Raw genomic sequence first — 23,335 nt, 5'->3', positions numbered from 1 at the left:
CTTCAAAATTTATATCATGTCCGAAGGAGGATCCCGGAATGATGGGGATATTCTTATATGTATATTGTGAATGTCGGTTACCAGGTGTTCAATCCATATGAATGATATTTTTGTCTCTATGCATGGGACGTATGTTTATGAGAAATGGAAATATGAAATCTTGTGGTCTATTAGAATTATGAAATGATTATTTATGTTAAACTAATGAACTCACCAACCTTTTGGTTGACACTTGAAAGCATGTTTATTCTCAAGTATGAAAGAAACATTCCGCTGTGCATTTGCTCATTTTAAAGACATGATTTAGAGTCGATCATCGCAATGGAACCAGATGTTGGTGACTTCGTCCAGATGGATTAGGACGGGTCCTTTCATTTTCGGCGCGCGTTTTCGACCCCCGTTTTTTGCCCCCGATTTCGGCACCCTGTATCGGCGCCCTGTTTTGGCGCCCCGTTTTTTCCCCCCATTTTCGGCGCCCGTTTTCGGCTCCCGATTTTCGGCCCCCGGTTTCGGCTCCCGTTTTTCGGGACCCTGTTTCGTCGCCTATTTTAGGCACCCATTTTCAGGCACCCGTTTTCGGCCCCCTGTTTCGGCGCCCGGTTTCGCCGCCCAGTTTCGGCGCCCGTTTTACGGCCCCGGTTTCGGCACCCATTTTCAGACCCCCGGTTTCGGTGCCCGATCTCAGCCCCCGTTTTCGACGCCCGATTTCGGGGCCTGTTTTCAGCGCCTGTTTTCGGCCCCCGTTTTCGGCGCCTAGTTTCAGCACCCGGTTTTCGATGCGCGTTTTCGACGCCTGGTTTCTAGGCGCGTTTTCGGCCTGCGATTTCGGCGCGTTTTCGGCCTACGATTTTTGGACGCGTGTTTTCGTTGCAAAAACGGGGTAAAAAAACGGGGTCCAAAAAATACATAAAAAACGGGGTCCTAAAAAGGCGCGTGTTCGGAAGACACATCAAAAAAATATAATTAAGAATAATTGTACTAGCCCGACCCAACTGACCCGGGTCTTGACCCAACCCGACCCGGGTCTCGACCTAACCCGTTCGACCCATTTTAATTCTGACCCATTTTGACCCATGACCTGTTTCGACCCAAACTCATTTGATCTTTAACCCAACCCGACCCATCTCGACCCGTTTACCAGGTATACTTTAAACCCCTTTATTTGACACAAACCCTAAATTCATTTCAGTCACCATCTCCTTCATCATCTACAGGCATCATCTAAATCGATTCCATCTATAGCCGCCACATCTCCGCCATCATCTACAAACACCACCACGAAGTCACCTGCTCCGCCATCATCTACTCTTGCACTCTTCCTTTTTTATCTCTGGTAGAGATTTCAAAATTCAAATTACGTGACATTAGATATGGAGTATTAGGTTTTCATTATCTTCTATTCTTCATCTTCCTTCTTCATCGCCATTTGAGAAGGTCAAGTCAAATATTTCTTTTCCATCTCTTTTCTTTTTTATAACACCGATGGTTAGCAAAGTGGTGACTTCTGATGAAGGCATAATAAAAGATCTGATGATAGGCGAGGGAGAATCTATTAGAAAGATCCTTATATTCCCGCTATTTGCTTGAGGACAAGCAAAGCTAAGTGTGGGGTATTTGATATACGCAAAAAAGTCACGTTTTTACCCCCGATATTGGGCCCCAAAACCCATAATGTTCCAAACCTTTATCGCAAAAATAATCGCTTTGTCGGTTGATTTTGTAGATTAATCTCTTTTCTTTTCAAAACGTGGCTGTTTGATGTTCCTGTTTTCTGTTTGGAACAGAAACCGACGAGGTTTCTCCGACGAAATTGGACAGAACAGATGGTGGTGGTTCAAACGAAAATTCCATGTTTGTAAACTTGGATTAGTTGAAGTCGAAAGTGTTGGGTGATAGACCAATTACAAGGTATTTGAGCTGATGTTTTTGTTTTGTTGTTTATTTGAACATAACTTATTATAGTTTATTTGTTTTCTCATTATTATTGTTGTTTGTCTTTTTGGATGAAGGATACGAAATTATAAGCTGATAGTGGATGCATAATGCCATTTTACTCAATGAACACCAGCTGCTCGATAAAATGTCACGAAGAAGTTCAAGAACGAATGTGGTTAGTTATCTAATTTTTTAATATACTTGATGGTGCTTATGAATATAGCTCTTGAAGTTTTTGAAGTAAGAAATCCTAAAGGCCATTACTAGCTTGCACAATCTAGAAAGATCAAAGATGAATCAAAGGTGAATCCATTAAATAAAAAAAAAACTTAAAGACTTGCTCTTTGCTAACTTTGAACATGTATTAGCTTTTATATATTTTGGTTTTCTACATTTAAACTCACATTAGTGATTAATGATGACTGCCAATCTTCAGTCTTGAAATACTTTTTAGGTAATCTTATTTTTGTCATACTTTCAAATGTTGTTGTTTCTGTGTCTACATATTGTTGGTTTGTATACATAGCATTGTATATGTATATTTTATTTGTTAAAGGCCGAGGGCAGAACTGCGCGAACTATAAAGCAAAGTTATGAAGTGTTCGCTGGAAATAAGATCAGCGGATGGATTCCCGCGCTAATAAATAACCGCGGTTTAATCCACTGAGTTTCCGCGGACGGTTAGATAATTCGCAGACCGCGGATATCTCGAATACTATAAATAGAGAGCTTGGCCTCTCATTTATAGGTTGTTGATTCTCTGCCATTTTTGCCCAGGCCTTTGTAATTTCCACTTGTGATCTTGCCCAAGGGATTTTTACATCGCGCAAAGGTGAATTATGCTAATTAACAATCAAGATCGGGTCGGAGTGGTTGATCACTTGATAGTTAAAGTGAAAGACGATCATCGGGGCCCAAAATAATCATCAAACATTCCGTCCTCCATTATAATCTTATTGAACTCAATCCGTAATTAAGTAACATCGCTAATTAAGGATTGATCAATTGGCGCCATCCGTGGGACACGTTTTACAAATTAAACTGAAAATTTTTTGTTTCGAACCATCAAACAACTAATTCATCGATTTAATTTCAATCGTGTTTTTGTTGTGATGATTTGCAGGTGCATACATTTAAAATCGGTGGTGAATTGCTTGATTGCTTAGAATAATGAACAATATTGGAAATGATAGTGATATAGTGGTCGTTGTGCGAGCGAATGCCCCAAAAAAGAGGAAAAAAGCGAAAGTCCGCTAAAATGTATCATAATTGGCAATTTGTGCCAATTAGTTTCCCGAAAATGCAGAGCGATGATTTCTCTGAAATGCCGATAGTGGTATCGTGCAAAATCGTGGAAGCTGACATCACAGTCATGAAAGTTCATGTCGATAACGGCAGTAGCGTCGATATTATTTACGAACAGTGTTTCGCTCAACTGCCAGAAAGTATTAAAACGCACCTGCAAACAACCGCGGTTTCGTTAACCGGCTTTGCAGGTGAATCCTCATTACCTATAGGTGTTTTGCCATTAAAAGTTGAGCTGGCTGATGTAAATGATGAGGCTTTGGTGCGACAAGCGCGGTTAGATTTTAATGTTATGCGAGCCTCATCTCGTTATAACATACTGCTGGGAAGAACCGATATAAGTAAATTTGGAATTGTCCCGTCCACAATTCATGGCATGATTAAGTTTCCAACATATAAAGGGGTTGCCACAATATGTTCAATGAGCATTATGCCTATTTGTGCGGCTGTTAACGTAAAAACCGCAGGGCAGGACCCTATTGACAATGCGGATACTATGGAAATAATTAATCCCGCATATCCAGAGCAGAAAATCAAAGTAGGACGCAATGTGTTTAATATTAGGAAACAAATCGTGCAATTACTTGTCCAATACATGGATGTTTTTGCTTGGTGCGAAAATGATATGACTGGTGTTCCGCGTCATATTGCGGAACACAGGCTCAATGTAAATCCAGCTCTAAAGCCTGTAGTGCAAAAGCAAAGGGGCATGGCCCCAGATCGTGTAAAATGGCTATGCGAAGAAGTAACAAAATTGGTAAGAGCTGGAATTCTGCGCGAAGTTCAATATCAATCATGGATTGCAAATCCAGTGTTGGTGAAAAAACCTGATGGTTTCTGGAGAATGTGTATTGATTACAAAGATTTGAATAAAGCATGCCCCAAGGATAACTATCCGCTTCCAGAAATTGATTTAAAAGTGGAATCTTTACATGCTTTTCCATATAAATGTTTTCTGGACGCGGCAAGAGGTTATCATCAGATTCCTATGGCGCGAGAAGATGCAGATAAAACCGTATTTCATACGGGCAAAGGCATATATTGCTATATAATGATGCCTTTCGGTTTAATCAATGCTGGTGCGACATATCAACGGTTGATTGATACCGCGTTTGATAAACAAATAGGGTGTAATCTTGAAGCTTATGTAGATGATTTAGTCATCAAAAGCACGACGCAAGAGCGAATCAATGAAGATATGCGCGAAACATTTGACAAACTGCGAAAAATAAACATGAAGCTTAATCCGCTAAAATGTAGCTTTGGCGAAACTGAAGGAAAATTTTTGGGATATCTTGTTACAGAACAAGGTATTCAAGCTAATCCAAAAAAGCTCGCGGCTATAGAAAATATGACTGTGCCAAAAACGGTTAAAGAAGTGCAAAGTTTGACGGGAAAACAAGCGGCATTAACGCGTTTCTTGTCTAAAGCTGCCGAAAGGCAGTTGCCATTTTTCAAAACTCTAAAAGGGTGCTTGAAGCAAAAAAATTTTGTTTGGTCCAGTGTAGCAGAAACCGAGTTTCAAGAGATGAAAAAGTTGTTGAAAACTTTGCCTACACTAACAGCGCCAATTCAGGGCGAAATACTTTATCTTTATATCTCAGTGGCAAACGAAGCTTTCGGTTCAGTTTTGATCGCGGAAAGGAACAAAATACAAAAACCGGTGTATTTTGTTAGTAAAGCTCTTACGGGAAGTGAAATAAACTATGCACCGATTGAAAAGTTTGTGTATGCGCTTATTTTAACAACGCGAAGGCTACGAAGGTATTTTCAAGGGCAACCAGTGCATGTATTAACTAATATGCCAATCAAGCAAGTCTTAACCAAACCAGAGATATCCAGTAGACTCGCATTGTGGGCAGTAGAATTAGGTGCTTATCAAATATCTTACTTTCCGCGTAGTGCTGAAAAAGGTCAGGTTATGGCGGATTATCTCGCTGAACTGTCTGGCGAGTTAGAGGTGATTAATGAGCGAACCGCGCTAAAACCATTACTCGGTGAAACTTAGGATTTGTTTACTGATGGCGCTTCGTGCGCAGAAGGTGCAGGCGCGGGTTTGGTTTTGGCAAGCCCATGTGGTGAGGAGCATACATATGCATTGCGGTTTAATTTTGATGTGACAAATAATGAGGCCGAATATGAAGCATTGCTCGCAGGCTTAAATATTGCGTGAAAAATGAATATTGTTAAGCTGCGTGTCTTTACAGATTCGCAGTTAGTAGCGAATCAGTTTAATGGATCTTTTGAAGCACACGATCCCTCTATGCAGAAATACTTGCAGCTATTGAAAGAAATGGCAGCGCGATTTGAGCGTTTCGAACTTACACAAGTGCCAAGAAACCAAAACAAAAAGGCGGATGCGTTGAGCAAATTGGCTGCTTTAACGTTCTCGCACTTTCAAAAACAAGTATGGGTTGAGGAATTACCAAGTAAATCAATAGATAGTGACTTAATGGTCGCATCTGTTACAGAAGAACAACCAAACTGGATGAACCCAATTTTACAATATATCCGCAGTGATATTCTGCCAGATGATAGTCGCGAAGCTCGTTTAGTAAGAGGGCGAGCACCGATGTATATCATTCAAGATGATATCTTATATCGCAAATCATATTGCGGACCAATGATGCATTGTGTTGGCCCAATTAAGGCAGAAATGATTATAGAAGTAGTGCATAATGGTACTTGTGCACTGCATTCAGGCTACAAAACTATTGCCGCGAAAATTATGCGAATGAGATACTTTTGGCCATCCCTATACCGCGATGTAGCGAAAATTGTTAAACGCTGTAAAAATTACCAAAGGCATGCTCCGCAGAATAGAATGCCGCGGCATGATATGATTCCTGTTAGTTCACCATGGCCGTTTAATAAATGGGCTATTGACATTGTAGGGCCATTTCCTGCAGGGCCTGGCAATGTTAAATTCCTGATTGTCGCAATCGATTACTTTACCAAATGGGTTGAAGCTAAGGCGGTTGGCACTATTACTGGTGCACAAGTGCGAAATTTTGTATCGGAATACATTGTTTGCCGATTTGGCATTCCGCGAGAATTGGTTAGCGATAATGGTGCTCAAATAGCGAAAGATCTTTTAAGACATGGTGCACTGATTTAAATATCGTACAAAAGTTTACGTTAGTGGCGCATCCACAAGCTAATGGTTTATACGAAGTAACCAACCGCGATATAGTAAGCGGTATTAAAAAGAGGTTGTGCGAAAAGCGAACTGGCTGGGTAGATGAATTACCCAATGTGTTATGGGCAGATCGCACAACATTTAAGAAAAGCACGGGAGAAACACCTTTTAGCTTGGTATATGGTTTTGAGGCAGTAGTTCCCGCAGAAATTCTGGTACCAACGCATAGAATAGTTAACTTTGAAGATGAAGCGAATGATGCTGCGTTGAGCGAAAACCTGAATTTCATTGAGGAGCGGAGGTTAATGGCTGCTATCAGAGAAGCGAATAATAAGCAGCAAATTGCTAAGTATCACAACAAAAGAGTGCGTGCTTTATCTTTCGCTATAGGTGAATGGGTGCTGCGAAGCAATGAAGCAAGCAGAGCAGAAAAGCTTGGCAAATTGGGTCCTAATTGGGAAGGCCCTTATCAAATTGTGGCAATTAATGCTGCGGGTTCATATAAGCTCGCGGATATGGAAGGACGAATTTTACCTAATGCGTGGCATGCCGTTTTGTTAAAGCGATATTACGTGTAGCTTTGCGAAAAACTATCAAGGATATATGAACAAAGTGCGAAATTGAATTTAAGGCATATGGCTGATATTCTTATTAGGTGTTTTTGTTTTTAATTTTTTGCAAGTCTTGATCACGCTTGTAGGAATTTTTAAAAATAAACACTTGTAAAAGTACGCGAAAAGTTTATTTGTGAAATACGAATTATTATGAAATGTTTTACAGTTTGTTTCATAATGCTATAGTATTTCGCAGTGTTTAAATAGCAAAGTGATGAAATTGCCCACTTTTGCATGCAAATTATTGCGAAAGGAATTTTATATCCTAAGTATTTGATTTTGCCAAATGCTTAGATGCTTCGCAATGCTGATTAATTGCTTAAGGATCGTTTCGACGGACTTAGAAGATTCATAACGTATAAGCATATACGCATACAGATTGTTTCGCAAAAGTACGCATTTATTATGTGCACAATAATATATGTTGGAAATTGCAAAGGACAAGTTTGTGTTATGAATATTGTTGATAAAAGCGCTATATAAATAAAGAGTACTCGCGAATAAATATGAAAAAATAAAGTTTCATTGATAATGGCGCAGAGATAGCTGCGCGCTAATTTCTACAATGTTTTATTCTAGCTTAGATAAGTCAAGCTCAAAGATGTCTTTTAAAGTGGCATCATCTTGTTGACTTATTGCAGTAACTTTGTCGATTGGAATATCTGCTAAGCTTGCTTGTGCAGTAGCAGTTGCTTTACGTGCCTCTGCAAGTGAACAAACGCGATCTCCAATGGCGGGAGGCAGAGGATCTGGTATGGTGCAATGTGGAGCAATTTCATCCAGAAACTCTACTCTCTCGCGTAGTCGTAAGGCAGCTGCATAAGTGGAAAACAGAACATTTATGGGACGTGAATTGAGAACCTTTTTAGCAAACTCCGGTAGGTAGGTGTTGGCGGAGATGCGTGAACTCAAGTTTCGCGGAAGCTGCTGCGGCTACAGCGGTGTCTCTCTCTGCAGTAAGCCTTGAAACCTCCTCTTGCAATGAAGAGATTGTGGTTTCAAAATTCTTTTGTTTGTCAGCTGCAGTAGATAACTGTAGCTTCAATTCATCCACCGCGGTTTTAGCCGCGGTGAGCTCATACGAGAGATCAACACAGCGTTTCTCGCTGTTTTCAGCCTTGATTCTCTCAGCATTATACTTCTGCTGTTCAGCTCCAAGAAAATTGAAAAATTGTTCTTGCCGGCATATCATATCGTACGCCGAGTTGAAGCACATGTAGAAGTTTTGAATAAAACTGTTGTGCACATCAAGCGCAGAAAGTTTGGAAAATTCGCGGCGAAGTGAAAGGAACCGTTCATATACATTATAAACGATTCACAATAGTTGATTACATTGCGAGGTATTTGACCTCTATATGATACATTTTACAAACATTGCATTCGTTTTTAAAAGACAATCTTTCTTTACATCGAAAATTGACAGGCATGCATACCATTTCATAATATCCACTATCCAACTATAAATTGATTTAATAATAATTTTTGATGAACTCAATGACTCGAATGCAACGTTCTTCGAAATATGCTATGAAAGACTCCAAGTAATATCTTTAAAATGAGCAAATGCACAGCGGAAGATTTCTTTAACACCTGAGAATAAACATGCTTTAAAGTGTCAACCAAAAGGTTGGTGAGTTCATTAGTTTATCATAATCATTTATTTCCATCATTTTAATAGACCACAAGAATTTCATTTCCAATTCTCATAAATATACGTCCCATGCATAGAGACAAAAATAATCATTCATATGGTGAACACCTGGTAACCGACATTAACTAGATACATATAAGAATATCCCCTATCATTCCGGGATCCTCCTTCGGACATGATATAAATTTCGAAGTACTAAAGCATCCGGTACTTTGGATGGGGTTTGTTAGGCCCAATAGATCTATCTTTAGGATTCGCGTCAATTAGGGTGTCTGTTCCCTAATTCTTAGATTACCAGACTTTAATAAAAAGGGGCATATTCGATTTAAATAATTCAACCATAGAATGTAGTTTCAATTACTTGTGTCTATTTCGTCAAACATTTATAAAAGCGCATGTATTCTCAGTCCCAAAAATATAAAGGGTAAAAAGGCAAATGAAACTCACCATACTGTATTTCGTAGTAAAAATACATATAACGTCATTGAACAAGTGCAAAGTTGACCTCGGATTCACGAACCTAAATTAATTATATATATTTATGTGTTAGTCAATATTTATCTAATAAATTAGGTCAAGTCATAGTGTACCACAATCCTAATGCTCGAGACTAATATGCAAAAGTCAACAAAAGTAAATTTGACTCAAAATAATTTCCAAAAATCTATACATGATTAATATATAGTTTAAATATCGTCGTTTTATATTTTTAAATATTTTTAAAAGATTTATTAGAGTAAATAATATAATTCATTTATTAATAAATAAAATTTTTATATTAAAATTTATATAATAAAATATACTTTTATATATATTAAGTAATAATGATAATAATAGTAATCAAAATAATTAGGTGTTACTAATATTAGTTTTAATTACAATAATACTAATAATGATAATTACTATGACATTATTAACGATAATACTAATAATTATTTTAATGATAATATATTAATAATAATAATAATAACAATAACCATAACCACTTTTAAATAATGATATATATATATATATTAATAATAATAATAATAATAATAATAATAATAATAATAATAATAATAATAATAATAATAATAATAATAATTAGATAATAATAATAATAATAATATTAATTATAACTTTAACAATAATAACGATAGTAATGATAATAAAAATATCAATTTTTAATGATAATTCCTTTTATTGATAAAGATAAGATAAAACTAGAACGACGATAATAACGACGATAATAATAATAATTTTTAATAATAATACAAAAATTCGATTGACTATAACTTCAAATCCGTTCATCGAAACCATTCGATATCTAAATGAAAAGTTCTTAATTTTTTGCTAGCTTTCCAACGACATGCATATCTTATACCTTATCTCAACTGCATACGTAACTAATTCATGATTCAACATATCCTATCTAATAGCAATATCAAAAGTACATGTATGCATAATTCTATATTCTCGAGCACTAGTCAGGGATACACTATTAGTATGTAAAAATTAAATTATGAGTACTCACATATTAATATTGAGATTCAATATTGCAGGAAAGGTACGTAGACGCAACGGAGATGATAAACACTAGTTTGACTCACGAGCAATACTCCCGAACCATACCCATAACCTCCATAGCTATAACCCATAATTTGCTTAGCTCTATCCCGCTCGAAAAACAATTTCGAAATCACTCGGACAGCACTCCATCGTAGTATTTAATGTATACTAATAATATCTTGAAATAATACGGAGTAAATATATATATATGTAAATCGATTGAGAGAGTTTAGAGAAAAATATTTTCAAGTTTCTATGAAATAATGAAACCTATTGAATTCTATTTATAATAGATTTTTGAATTATTAAAGTGAATTATTAAAGTATGAATTATTAAAGTGAATTATTAAAGTATGAATCATTAAAGTGAATTATTAAAGCATGAATTATTAAAGTGAATTGTTAAAGTATGAATTATTAAAGTAAATTATTAAAATATGAATTATTAAAGTGAATTATTAAAGTTAAAGTAAAGTAAAAATAAAGTAAAGGTAAAGTTTAAGTATAGTAAAAGTATAAAACTATGTACGTATAATACGCGTATAAATATATATAATATTAATTTAAATCGTTATATATATTTAATAAAATAAAATATAAATATCGTTATCTTTATCATACTAGTTAAGTAATGAGTTGTCAAAAGTGGTTCTAGATATTTATAAAAGTTATATACGTTTTAATAATAAAGTTCTTTTTAAACTGAAAACGTTTTTGTACGTTTGAAACTAAATAGATCAATCGAGTCTTTATGAGATTCAATCTTCCACTATCCTTTATCTAGTTCTCAATGATTGACAATTTGTTCTTATTTATAAATCACTTTACCATTTTCCGAATATTATTAAAATGGAAAGATTTCTCAAATCAACGTGGGCCTTTCAACAGAGACTTGTAATCATAATTCAATATATTTGATAATTCAATCATTTGATCTTATCTTCTAATTCCATTGATAAATATTTTGAAACAGATACAATCATATAAAGTATTTAATCTAATATTTTGTTTACGTTTCAAGTTATAATATATATACACATATACATATATAATCATATTCGTTTAATAGTTCGTGAATCGTTGGAACTTGGTCGAGGTTGAATGAATGTATGAACATAGTTTAAAATTCTTGAAATTTAACTTAACAAATATTGCTTATCGTGTCGGAAACATATAAAGATTAAAGTTTAAATTTGGTTGGAAATTTCCGGGTTGTCACAGTACCTACCCGTTAAAGAAATTTCATCCCGAAATTTGAGTGGAAAGGTCGTGAATGATAATAAGTATGTTCCCATGATGCATACGGGCTGAAAATTAGAGTTTTATCATCAGCGAATAATTTGGATAAACAATCCATTTATATGAAGAGTACGAATGAAGCTAACATAGAAGAGTGAAATGAATAAGTGTAGATTCATCTTATCATTTGACGTAGATATGATTGATTCCCAGATTTCAAGGGATTTGAAGAAAATCTTCTTAATAAGATTTGACTCTCCGGTAATCAAGGGAATTAGGATCCGCTTTAAATGCGATCGTCCATTTTAATTGTTCTGTCGGAGATTTTCTTATAAATTCACCTCCTTCGTTTCCTTACAACTCACACCTTCTGTTGATGCATTTTATGCAAGTCCCTAGACATCTACCCACGTCCATTGCAGGTACAACAGTTTACAGGCCACCATGATTGCTCGTTATTATCCTATCCGTGTTTGTATGTGGTTACAGGAACTGCAGGAACGAGATTTAGATGTTTGACTATGTTAGACTTAGTCAGACGTACAAGTGAAGCCTCACTAGTACGGCTGACAGGTTCATACGCATGGTTGATGCTGAGCTAAGTCACAATTACAACCTAAATAAGAAGACACAAGTGAGTGATCACCCGTACGGCTGATGAAGCCAACTCGTACGTGTGATGAATGAATCGTATGTGTGAGTCAACAGCAGGGGTATATAAAGTCTTATGTTCTTCATTTTAGGTTAAGCCTCTCATTTGTTACACACACTCAGATCTAGTGAGCTCCTCCGATTCTCTCTCAGTCCAAATCACCCAAGTGGTGAATAATAGCTCTAGGTGTTGATCTAATCACACTTGATTTAGTTGTGGTTTGACTAAATTAATCAAAAAAAAAAAAAAAACTTAACCTATTCACTAGAGGGTTTGATTCACTTATTCCGCCATTGTGTGAGTTAAATCTGTTGATTTCTAAGTTCCTAGTCATGTTTCATCACCTTCTATTCTTTCCCCCTCAACTCATATTTTAAAGTATTCATCAATATGCTCCATCCAGTTCTGATTCTTGATATACTTCTAACTTTCATATCGGTCATTCTTCTTTTTCATCTATCGCTGGAAGAATCTATTTACTTCTACTATACTCTTGGGTTTATAGTGTTTCTAGTTCTCCCGTGTCTTTATATTGCTATATGCATCGATATATATGGTTTATAATTTCTGGTTTATCGTTGGGCTTTATATGTTCCCTTATATTTCAAAGTCTCTGCTTCTGTCTTCTATAATCATTATCATTCACAGTTAATGTTCTCTTTTATTTGCTGCAATATATACCCCAATTTCTATTTTGGAGTTTTGTCCTTTCGTTTCTTCTTCTTGCAATTAAGCATCGCTTGTAATGGTCCATAATTCGCAGATATAAATTTCGGAATGAACATTGTTAATGTTCTAAGAAGGAAATGGTAATGGCACGGTCTTGATTTGTTAAATTACCAGAATACCCTGGAAAAGACCGAATCATCAAGAAATATTTTCTTAATATTTTAGAGGTCAAATAGAATACAATAGTCGTGTAACATGGCACATGATGATGTTATGATCTGTGAATCATCATGTTCCATTTAAAAACTCAGCATGACTTACTGTAATATAATCACGTTGATCAAGTGTCATTATATTATACTAACTCATGCATCAGTTCCCAACATTACTTCAATAACATTCATATTTTAAGCTCGAAAGTTTACAGAATATAGAAACTAACAGTTTCTATATGATGTAACACTGATACCACGAAGAGATTAATGATTTCAGATAAGAATAGTTATGAAAATATCTTCAGAAATATGGAGAATATTTATAATGAAAGATACGATGATATCTTAAAATTTATAATATCGAAGGATGATGAAGAAAATTTGTCCGCAGGAGTTTGGAGTCGGAAGCAAGGTATTCGCTAAAGATTTCATCAGAAATAGAATCATCAGGATTCTTAATGTACAAGTTTAGTCCTTGTGATTTGTTCAGAGACTCCTTCGTAGTTTGCTCAATCAGTTTCCCAGTTTCAAACTTTTTCTGAGCTTTACCAACATACTATTCTTTATCATCAAACTTCTGACTGTTAAGGTCGTTTACGCTGCTTCATTCAGCTTTTTCAACATTACGAGTATTGATTCGCATACTGGGCGTTTTTCAGAGTTTCAGAATGGAAGATCGTAATTTTAGGAGATAATTGTTATATATATACATATAACTATTGATGTAGAAATGCTACTAGATTCAAAATACTGATTGCTGATTCTCGATAATTGGTATGGCAATTATTGTTACAGGGTATAGATGAATACACGATGGGGTTTCAAAGAATATTATGATTTTTTTTTTTTGGAAAATCCAAATTTATTGAAGTTGCTGGTAAGTTTACTGCTAATGTGGTGGAATATAAATGGTTCCCCGGTATCAAAAGGGTAATCGTATATATCAAGATTATAGTAAGGCTACTTCGAATGAAAAGTCGAAGTTGACTTGCTGGAGCTGTGACAAAACTGACTAATTTGAAAAGGAATCGCAAAGTTATTTTTGCTAATAAATGCCAAAGGGTCTGACACAGATACGTGTTAAATTATGACTCTGGTTTCGAGAGCTTTTCAGATGCAAGACTGTGGTTAATACGTGGTTGGATCATCATCTCGATTGTTCATTATTTGAAGTGTCTTCAGGAATATCGAAGGGTTTTGAACACAGATTGTAATCGTTAATATACATATGATGTTCTAACACAGTTTTGAAGTCAAAGTATAGCTTGTGAAAGATGTAAGGATCTAAGAGTGATGATTTTGGTCATATCTCGAGTTGAATTCCGAGATTTCAAAATCAGAATATGTAATTAAATTTTGAATGCGTATGGCTGTTTTGATTTCTATAAAAGAATGTATATTGTTGTGAAAGTAGGGAGTATAATGGATGATTTGCTGAATCAGATTCGAAGAATGTAACATATTAATTGTGAATTTATATATCTCTCGGGTATTACCTACCCGTTAAAAAAAAATTTACAATTAATATTCTGTACAAAAGAATTTTATTACAGTCTTTATGAAAATATATATATATATATGTATATTTTCTTCAGATGTAACATAAATTTAATGAGTTAATGTTAAATTAAACTCATTTGATTTACGGTTGAAACTAGAATTGAATAATCCCTAAAGGCTTTAAAAATTACATAACTTTTACGGATTATTTCTTTAATGACATTGAAATTATGAATCAATACTTCATTATTTGTTGATGTATGATGTTCGGTTCGTGGAATTCTTGTGAATTTCGCAAAGTACGAATGATGTTATCTGAAAAGTTTCGGGTACATCGATGATGAAAGTGTAAAATCAAATATATACTTGATTTATTATGAATTGGAATTTGTTGAATTGCGACAGAGATTGCAGTTAACGCTGGTTAAGTTGCGGCCGAAGGACGTACATTATTGCATATTTGTAATATGAATTAACCGAGTAGTTAAGATTCACACACAATAGCTTAGCACGGAAAGATTTATTTCAATATATATATATATATATATATATATATATATATATATATATATATATATATATATATATATATATATATATATATATATATAATATACATATAATTTCTTCAGAGGGAATAAGTTAATTCTTCATAACTCGTTGATACAATATACACGTTATTGATTCGTAATGATGTCCACAGTGATTCTTGAACTGATGGAGTTTGTGATGTTATCGGTGTTGTTGATTCGGATGTTGACTGTACTGACGATGCTGGTAACGCTGACGGTACTGTTGATGCTGTTGGTAAAGCAAGTTTAGCTTGTTAATCACACACCATTTTTGTCAGGGTTTCTACTCTTCCTTCTATCATTTCGATTCACTCATCTGATTTATGGTTAGGGTTATAATAGATAATCTCTAAGACTTTAGAGATTACATAATTGCCGCGGAGTGTTTCTCCAATGAAGTTATGAATCAACACTTCATCGTTTGTTGTTGTTGGTATTCCTTGGTATCTACAGGGCGTATGACATTGGTGCTCGTGGGACAGATTGTAAAGTTGAGGTTTACGACGCGGTTGTGGTTGGGGGTGGTAATGGTACTGTTGGTGTTGATGATGGTAGTACTGGTTATGCTGCTGGTGCTGCTGCTGGTGTTTGTAACCTTTGCACCATATTCTCCAAAGCCACTACCCGAGCACGAAGCTCATTGACTTCTTCTATTACCCCGGAGTGATTTTCGGTTCGGACGAGCGGATAAATAAAATCTAGAATTTGATGTAGTATATAATCGTGACGAGATACTCTGGAAATGAGAGAGAAAATGGTGTTTCGGACAGGTTCGCCGGTAAGTGCTTCAGGTTCTTCGCCAAGAGGGCAATGTGATGGATGGAAAGGATCTCGTTCTTCTTGTCTCCAATGATTGAGGAGGCTACGAACCCATCCCTAATTTATCTAAAATAGATGATGGCTGATTGGTTGATCCAATCCAGTCACACTGCTTTCGGAGCTTGAGTGGGATTCCATATCGGAATTCGAGGGACTTGAACTAATGACAAATTCCATTTCATTCGATTGAATAAAGGACTTTTCGATATGAAATGATTTTCCGGCTATCGGGTGGTATTCTAATTACATAGAATATCTATATATATAGCGCAAAAGATTTCGTAGATTACGGAGGAATTTACGGGATATGTCAGGCAAAGTTTACAGTAACAGATACGCTAAGATATGATTTTTGTCTATACACTATTCAGGCAATCAATGCAGTAAGACGTGTCTAGACTAAGAATGATAAGCAGGCAATTTCCGACAAAAATGATAAGCAAAACTTTTGACAATGCAGACACGGTCGAAGTCCAGACTCATTAATGCATCCTAACGACTATCAGTTAGACACACTAATGCAGACCTGGTTCGCTAAGACCACCGCTCTGATACCAACTGAAAGGACCCGTTCATATACATTATAAACGATTCACAATAGTTGATTACATTGCGAGGTATTTGACCTCTATATGATACATTTTACAAACATTGCATTCGTTTTTAAAAGACAATCTTTCTTTACATCGAAAATTGACAGGCATGCATACCATTTCATAATATCCACTATCCAACTATAAATTGATTTAATAATAATTTTTGATGAACTCAATGACTCGAATGCAAAGTTCTTCGAAATATGCTATGAAAGACTCCAAGTAATATCTTTAAAATGAGCAAATGCACAGCGGAAGATTTCTTTAACACCTGAGAATAAACATGCTTTAAAGTGTCAACCAAAAGGTTGGTGAGTTCATTAGTTTATCATAATCATTTATTTCCATCATTTTAATAGACCACAAGAATTTCATTTCCAGTTCTCATAAATATACGTCCCATGCATAGAGACAAAAATAATCATTCATATGGTGAACACCTGGTAACCGACATTAACTAGATACATATAAGAATATCCCCTATCATTCCGGGATCCTTCTTCGGACATGATATAAATTTCGAAGTACTAAAGCATCCGGTACTTTGGATGGGGTTTGTTAGGCCCAATAGATCTATCTTTAGGATTCGCGTCAATTAGGGTGTCTGTACCCTAATTCTTAGATTACCAGACTTTAATAAAAAGGGGCATATTCAATTTCGATAATTCAACCATAGAATGTAGTTTCAATTACTTGTGTCTATTTCGTCAAACATTTATAAAAGCGCATGTATTCTCAGTCCCAAAAATATAAAGGGTAAAAAGGCAAATGAAACTCACCATACTGTATTTCGTAGTAAAAATACATATAACATCATTGAACAAGTGCAAAGTTGACCTCGGATTCACGAACCTAAATTAATTATATATATTTATGTGTTGGTCAATATTTGTCTAATAAATTAGGTCAAGTCATAGTGTACCACAATCCTAATGCTCGAGACTAATATGCAAAAGTCAACAAAAGTAAATTTGACTCAAAATAATTTCCAAAAATCTATACATGATTAATATATAGTTTAAATATCGTCGTTTTATATTTTTAAATATTTTTAAAAGATTTATTAGAGTAAATAATATAATTCATTTATTAATAAATAAAATTTTTATATTAAAATTTATATAATAAAATATACTTTTATATATATATTAAGTAATAATGATAATAATAGTAATCAAAATAATTAGGTGTTACTAATATTAGTTTTAATTACAATAATACTAATAATGATAATTACTATGACATTATTAACGATAATACTAATAATTATTTTTATGATAATATATTAATAATAATAATAATAACAATAACCATAACCACTTTTAAATAATGATATATATATTAATAATAATAATAATAATAATAATAATAATAATAATAATTAGATAATAATAATAATAATATTAATTATAAATTTAACAATAATAACGATATTAATGATAATAAAAATATCAATTTTTAATGATAATTCCTTTTATTGATAAAGATAAGATAAAACTAGAACGACGATAATAACGACGATAATAATAATCATTTTTAATAATAATACAAAAATTCGATTGACTATAACTTCAAATCCGTTCATCGAAACCATTCGATATCTAAATGAAAAGTTCTTAATTTTTTGCTAGCTTTCCAACGACATGCATATCTTATACCTTATCTCAACTGCATACGTAACTAATTCATGATTCAACATATCCTATCTAATAGCAATATCAAAAGTACATGTATGCATAATTCTATATTCTCGAGCACTAGTCAGGGATACACTATTAGTATGTAAAAATTAAATTATGAGTACTCACATATCAATATTGAGATTCAATATTGCAGGAAAGGTACGTAGACGCAACGGAGATGATAAACACTAGTTTGACTCACGAGCAATACTCCCGAACCATACCCATAACCTCCATAGCTATAACCCATAATTTGCTTAGCTCTTTCCCGCTCGAAAAACAATTTCGAAATCACTCGGACAGCACTCCGTCGTAATATTTTATGTATACTAATAATATCTTGAAATAATACGGAGTAAATATATATATGTAAATCGATTGAGAGAGTTTAGAGAAAAATATTTTCAAGTTTCTATGAAATAATGAAACCTATTGAATTCTATTTATAATAGATTTTTGAATTATTAAAGTGAATTATTAAAGTATGAATTATTAAAGTGAATTATTAAAGTATGAATTATTAAAGTGAATTATTAAAGTATGAATTATTAAAGTGAATTGTTAAAGTATGAATTATTAAAGTAAATTATTAAAGTATGAATTATTAAAGTAAATTATTAAAGTTAAAGTAAAGTAAAAATAAAGTAAAGGTAAAGTTTAAGTATAGTAAAAGTATAAAACTATGTACGTATAATACGCGTATAAATATATATAATATTAATTTAAATCGTTATATATATTTAATAAAATAAAATATAAATATCGTTATCTTTATCATACTAGTTAAGTAATGAGTTGTCAAAAGTGGTTCTAGATATTTATAAAAGTTATATACGTTTTAATAATAAAGTTCTTTTTAAACTGAAAACGTTTTTGTACGTTTGAAACTAAATAGATCAATCGAGTCTTTATGAGATTCAATCTTCCACTATCCTTTGTCTAGTTCTCAATGATTGACAATTTGTTCTTATTTATAAATCACTTTACCATTTTCCGAATATTATTAAAATGGAAAGATTTCTCAAATCAACGTGGGCCTTTCAACAGAGACTTGTAATCATAATTCAATATATCTGATAATTCAATCATTTGATCTTATCTTCTAATTCCATTGATAAATATTTTGAAACAGATACAATCATATAAAGTATTTAATCTAATATTTTGTTTACGTTTCAAGTTATAATATATATACACATATACATATATAATCATATTCGTTTAATGGTTCGTGAATCGTTGGAACTTGGTCGAGGTTGAATGAATGTATGAACATAGTTTAAAATTCTTGAAATTTAACTTAACAAATATTGCTTATCGTGTCGGAAACATATAAAGATTAAAGTTTAAATTTGGTTGGAAATTTCCGGGTTGTCACACGAAGCTCGCCGGGGATTGCTAACTTCATTTGTTGGCGCTGATCCAGAACAGTGCCAACTGATGCATAAGTATATCCTGATAGGCCATCAATCCGCACCCCATAAGAGTCGGGGGGAGTGCGGAACAGTTCCGTGATTTGTGCCGCGGAATCAGGGCAAGGAAAAACTGGATTGAAAGGCGAGCCTCCTGCAAAACAATGTGATTAGAATAATAGCAACAATAAATATTACAAAAACTGGCATGAATCAAAGATGATTGCGTTATACCAGTTTGTTGATCTCCTTCACAATCCGATGTGATCGGATTATCGTATGAAGGAGTGCTTTATTTGAGTTTCTTGCTCTGTGATGTTGGTGGTGTTTGCACCGGTCGTTTTGTGGAACTTGGTTGCGATGTCGGTGATTTCGAGGTTAAATCAACGATGGGAATAGCCTGTTTCTCCTGTTTGATTTGATGCTCGGTAGATGCCGACGATTTAGCCTCCGGGCTCGTTAACAACTTTGTAATTAAAGCTTTAGGATCCACCTTACGATCGACTTCATCAATTTGCATTTTTGACTAAAGTGGAAAAGCTGTGTTTGAAGAACTTGTAAAGGTTAATAGCGAATGTATACAAGTGCGAATTGTGGTAGAGAAAGCAAGTAGAAAATTAGTGATTGAGAATCACGATATATATAGGGGAAATAAGGGTGGTAAACATTTGTATTAATTATCCGTTGTGATAACTCAAACAGTAACTTTTGTCTTGCAACAGTAACTAAGTAAATGCGAAAATAACTAAGCGCGGATGATGGTTGCAAAAACTGCGCATTTTAGAGTTTATCATGATACATCTGCTTTGCGATATGTATCATAATAAACTGGGGGGACTTGATCATATACATAGCATTGTATATGTATATTTTATTTGTTAAAGGCCGAGGGCAGAACTGCGCGAACTATAAGGCAAAGTTATGAAGTGTTCGCTGAAAATAAGATCAGCGGATGGATTCCCGCGCCAATAAATAACTGCGGTTTAATCCGCTGAGTTTCCGCGGACGGTTAGATAATTCGCAGACAGCGGATATCTCGAATACTATAAATAGAGAGCTTGGCCTCTCATTTATAGGTTGTTGATTCTCTGCCATTTTTGCCCAGGCCTTTGTAATTTCCACTTGTGATCTTGCCCAAGGGATTTTTACATCGCGCAAAGGTGAATTATGCTAATTAACATTCAAGACCGGGTCGGGTTGGTTGATCACTTGATAGTTAAAGTGAAAGACGATCATCGGGGCCCAAAATAATCATCAAACATTCCGTCCTCCATTATAATCTTATTGCACTCAATCCGTAATTAAGTAACATCGCTAATTAAGGATTGATCAGTCATACTTTCAAATATTATTTTTTGTGGATGAGATAAGTTCAAATATAATCCAATGATTTTTTTGTTCATAGAATTCTGGTCAACAACAATCTTGATGCTAATTTGTTAGCTTGTAGGGAAATCATTTTAGAGAGACACCTATAAGTTGACTTGATAAATTTTAAAATTGTGAATACCATTTGTTAATACTAAATTTACTTTAGTATATTCTCATTTAGATGTGGCAATATTGATCCATTATTATATGGCTTGCTTTTTGTTATTTTCAGAATACAAGATTACAAGATGATAGTTTGATTTTTGAAATATTGACCTACTATGTTGATCTACTATGTTCATGACTTTTTATTGAAATCGTACTGGTAGATGCTTTTATTCAGCAAGATGATAGTTTGATTTTTTAAATTATGTGAGGGTAAAAATGAACTATTTCGTTAAGATGTGTTAGATAGTTTAAGATAGTTCCATGTTTAATTATTGCTGGAAGATGAAACATATAGCAGTGACCATGTGGAGCTGAAAGTCCAACTCGAATCCTTGCGAGTAAAGGTCACTACTTTAATAATAAAAAAAAAGCTCCTGATTTTGTTATTACATAAAACAGAATGAACATTTGAAAATTATATCTTATATGTCTTTTGTGTCGCTATTTTCCCTCACAGTTTGAAGAACAACTTCTTGAGATGCAAGGATTCACTTAAAAATAATCACAAAGATACTGACAAAAAGCACGAGATTCTGTGAAAATGGCTGTCTTCTGATCATGCCGAGATTATATATTGATTATTGCTAAATCTTTGCCCGATGGTATGTTATTCTTGATCTAATGTGCATGTTTCGATTATCATCGTCCATAATTATGTTGTGGATATTTAGAATATAGTAATTCTTGAGCTCTTTTAGTCCGAACCTTTAATTTTTTTTATTTTATATTTTCAGGCTATATATATCTTCTTATTGTTGGATGTGATCATGAGCAGATAGTAGCAGCTGGCTACATCTCTCCGAAATTATCTGGAGTCTTACTTATTTTTCAGTCATTCAGGTAACTCATATTTTACTACAAAACATATAATTAGCTTTTTATTTATGGCATAAATCACTTCACTTGATTATATTACTTAGCAACTGTAATTCGATCAGAAGAACGATTTTGAGATGAGTTCTTATTGGTGTAAGTAGTTATATTTGTTTGATGTACATTCATGTAGAGGATCTCACCCATTTACATTTACCTCCTTGTATCTGACCCATTTTCATGATGCTCGAAACTTTCACGCCCTTTAAGCCACTAATAAAAAGTTGTGCTGTTTCTTATTTTCAAGAAACTAGAGGCAGACTTAAAGAAGATGAAGCTAGGAAGTACTTTCAGCAACTCATTAATTCAGTTGACCATTGCCATAGTCGAGGTGCTTTTCTTCGAGATCTTAAGGTCGTGATTCTATCATAATTATTCATACTTGATGCATTACTTATATATATGAATTGCATTTAAAATGGAAAAATGTATGTGTCTATATGCTTACATATGTGTTCCCTACCCATTTAAACCTTAATCTGTTTTGACCCGTTACGTAACATGCTTAGCGAATCATCATGCCACCTTTAGATTTGGTATATCAAGCATGCATTTGACAATTAGGGTTTTAAATGATGTTTTGCAGCCTGATAATTTACTCTTAGATGCTACTGGATGTTTGAAGGTCTCTGATTTCAGACTAAGCGCACTGCCTCAACAAGTTCGAGTTAGCATCGCACTTTCCTTTTATGTTAATTTTGTTGACATAAAAAAATGAGAAGTCCCTACAGTTCTTAACTCACATTAGAAATGGATTTTAAACCTCATTTTACCCGTTTGTGCAGGTAAATTAAGAAGTAATGAGAAATCCCTACAGTTCTTAATTCACAGTAGCAATGGATTTTCCGAACATTTATTTATGGGTAGATTTAGTTTATTAATCTTCTTAATTGAAGTGAGTCGAATGGAAGATCGTAGCCCCTCTTGACCCTACAGCATATGCGGATGCAGTGGTCCAAACTTATTTGTATAATGCTGGTGGTCTGGTACATTAACTTTAACTCATGAACTATAATATGGATTTAGTTATTTCAGTCTCATTCTCACAATAGCAATGAACTATAATATGGATTCTATTATTTGATATTGGTAGAGGTTATAGATATTAATGAATGTTAAATTAGGTTTGATTTGGAAATTAAATATGAGAATGACTTCTGTTATTTAAATTCTATACTTAGCCTGACTAAAGAAAATTGTGCATGGATAACTGGATAATTTTGAAGCCATATGTTATGAACCTGTTGTTTCGTTTCTTATTTTTGAAGCCATTCGTTTCGTAGAACTTGATGAATTATGTTATTTTATCTACATGTTGATTATATAACATATCATTCAAAAAAAATTCGTTAAAATCCCATGAATCTACGGGTCT

General features: G+C 34.1%; 1 long non-coding RNA gene across 8 annotated transcripts; it reads left to right on the top strand.

The window, feature by feature from the left end:
* The first annotated feature begins 1,755 nt into the window (after positions 1 to 1,755).
* On the top strand, positions 1,756 to 23,184 carry LOC139891216 (uncharacterized). 8 transcript variants are annotated; one of them, XR_011773581.1, is made up of 8 exons: positions 1,756 to 1,908; positions 2,010 to 2,110; positions 21,386 to 21,431; positions 21,545 to 21,689; positions 21,822 to 21,927; positions 22,208 to 22,314; positions 22,547 to 22,627; positions 22,746 to 23,184. It is a non-coding gene; the product is annotated as an uncharacterized lncRNA (long non-coding RNA). The 8 variants fall into 8 exon arrangements; XR_011773582.1 differs by having other exon boundaries at positions 21,383 to 21,431; XR_011773578.1 differs by having other exon boundaries at positions 21,370 to 21,431.
* The last annotated feature ends 151 nt before the right edge of the window (positions 23,185 to 23,335 follow it).

Source organism: Rutidosis leptorrhynchoides, chromosome 2, assembly GCF_046630445.1.
Source record: "Rutidosis leptorrhynchoides isolate AG116_Rl617_1_P2 chromosome 2, CSIRO_AGI_Rlap_v1, whole genome shotgun sequence".
Taxonomy (NCBI): Eukaryota; Viridiplantae; Streptophyta; class Magnoliopsida; order Asterales; family Asteraceae; genus Rutidosis; species Rutidosis leptorrhynchoides.
This window is presented reverse-complemented; position numbering and strand designations above follow the sequence as displayed.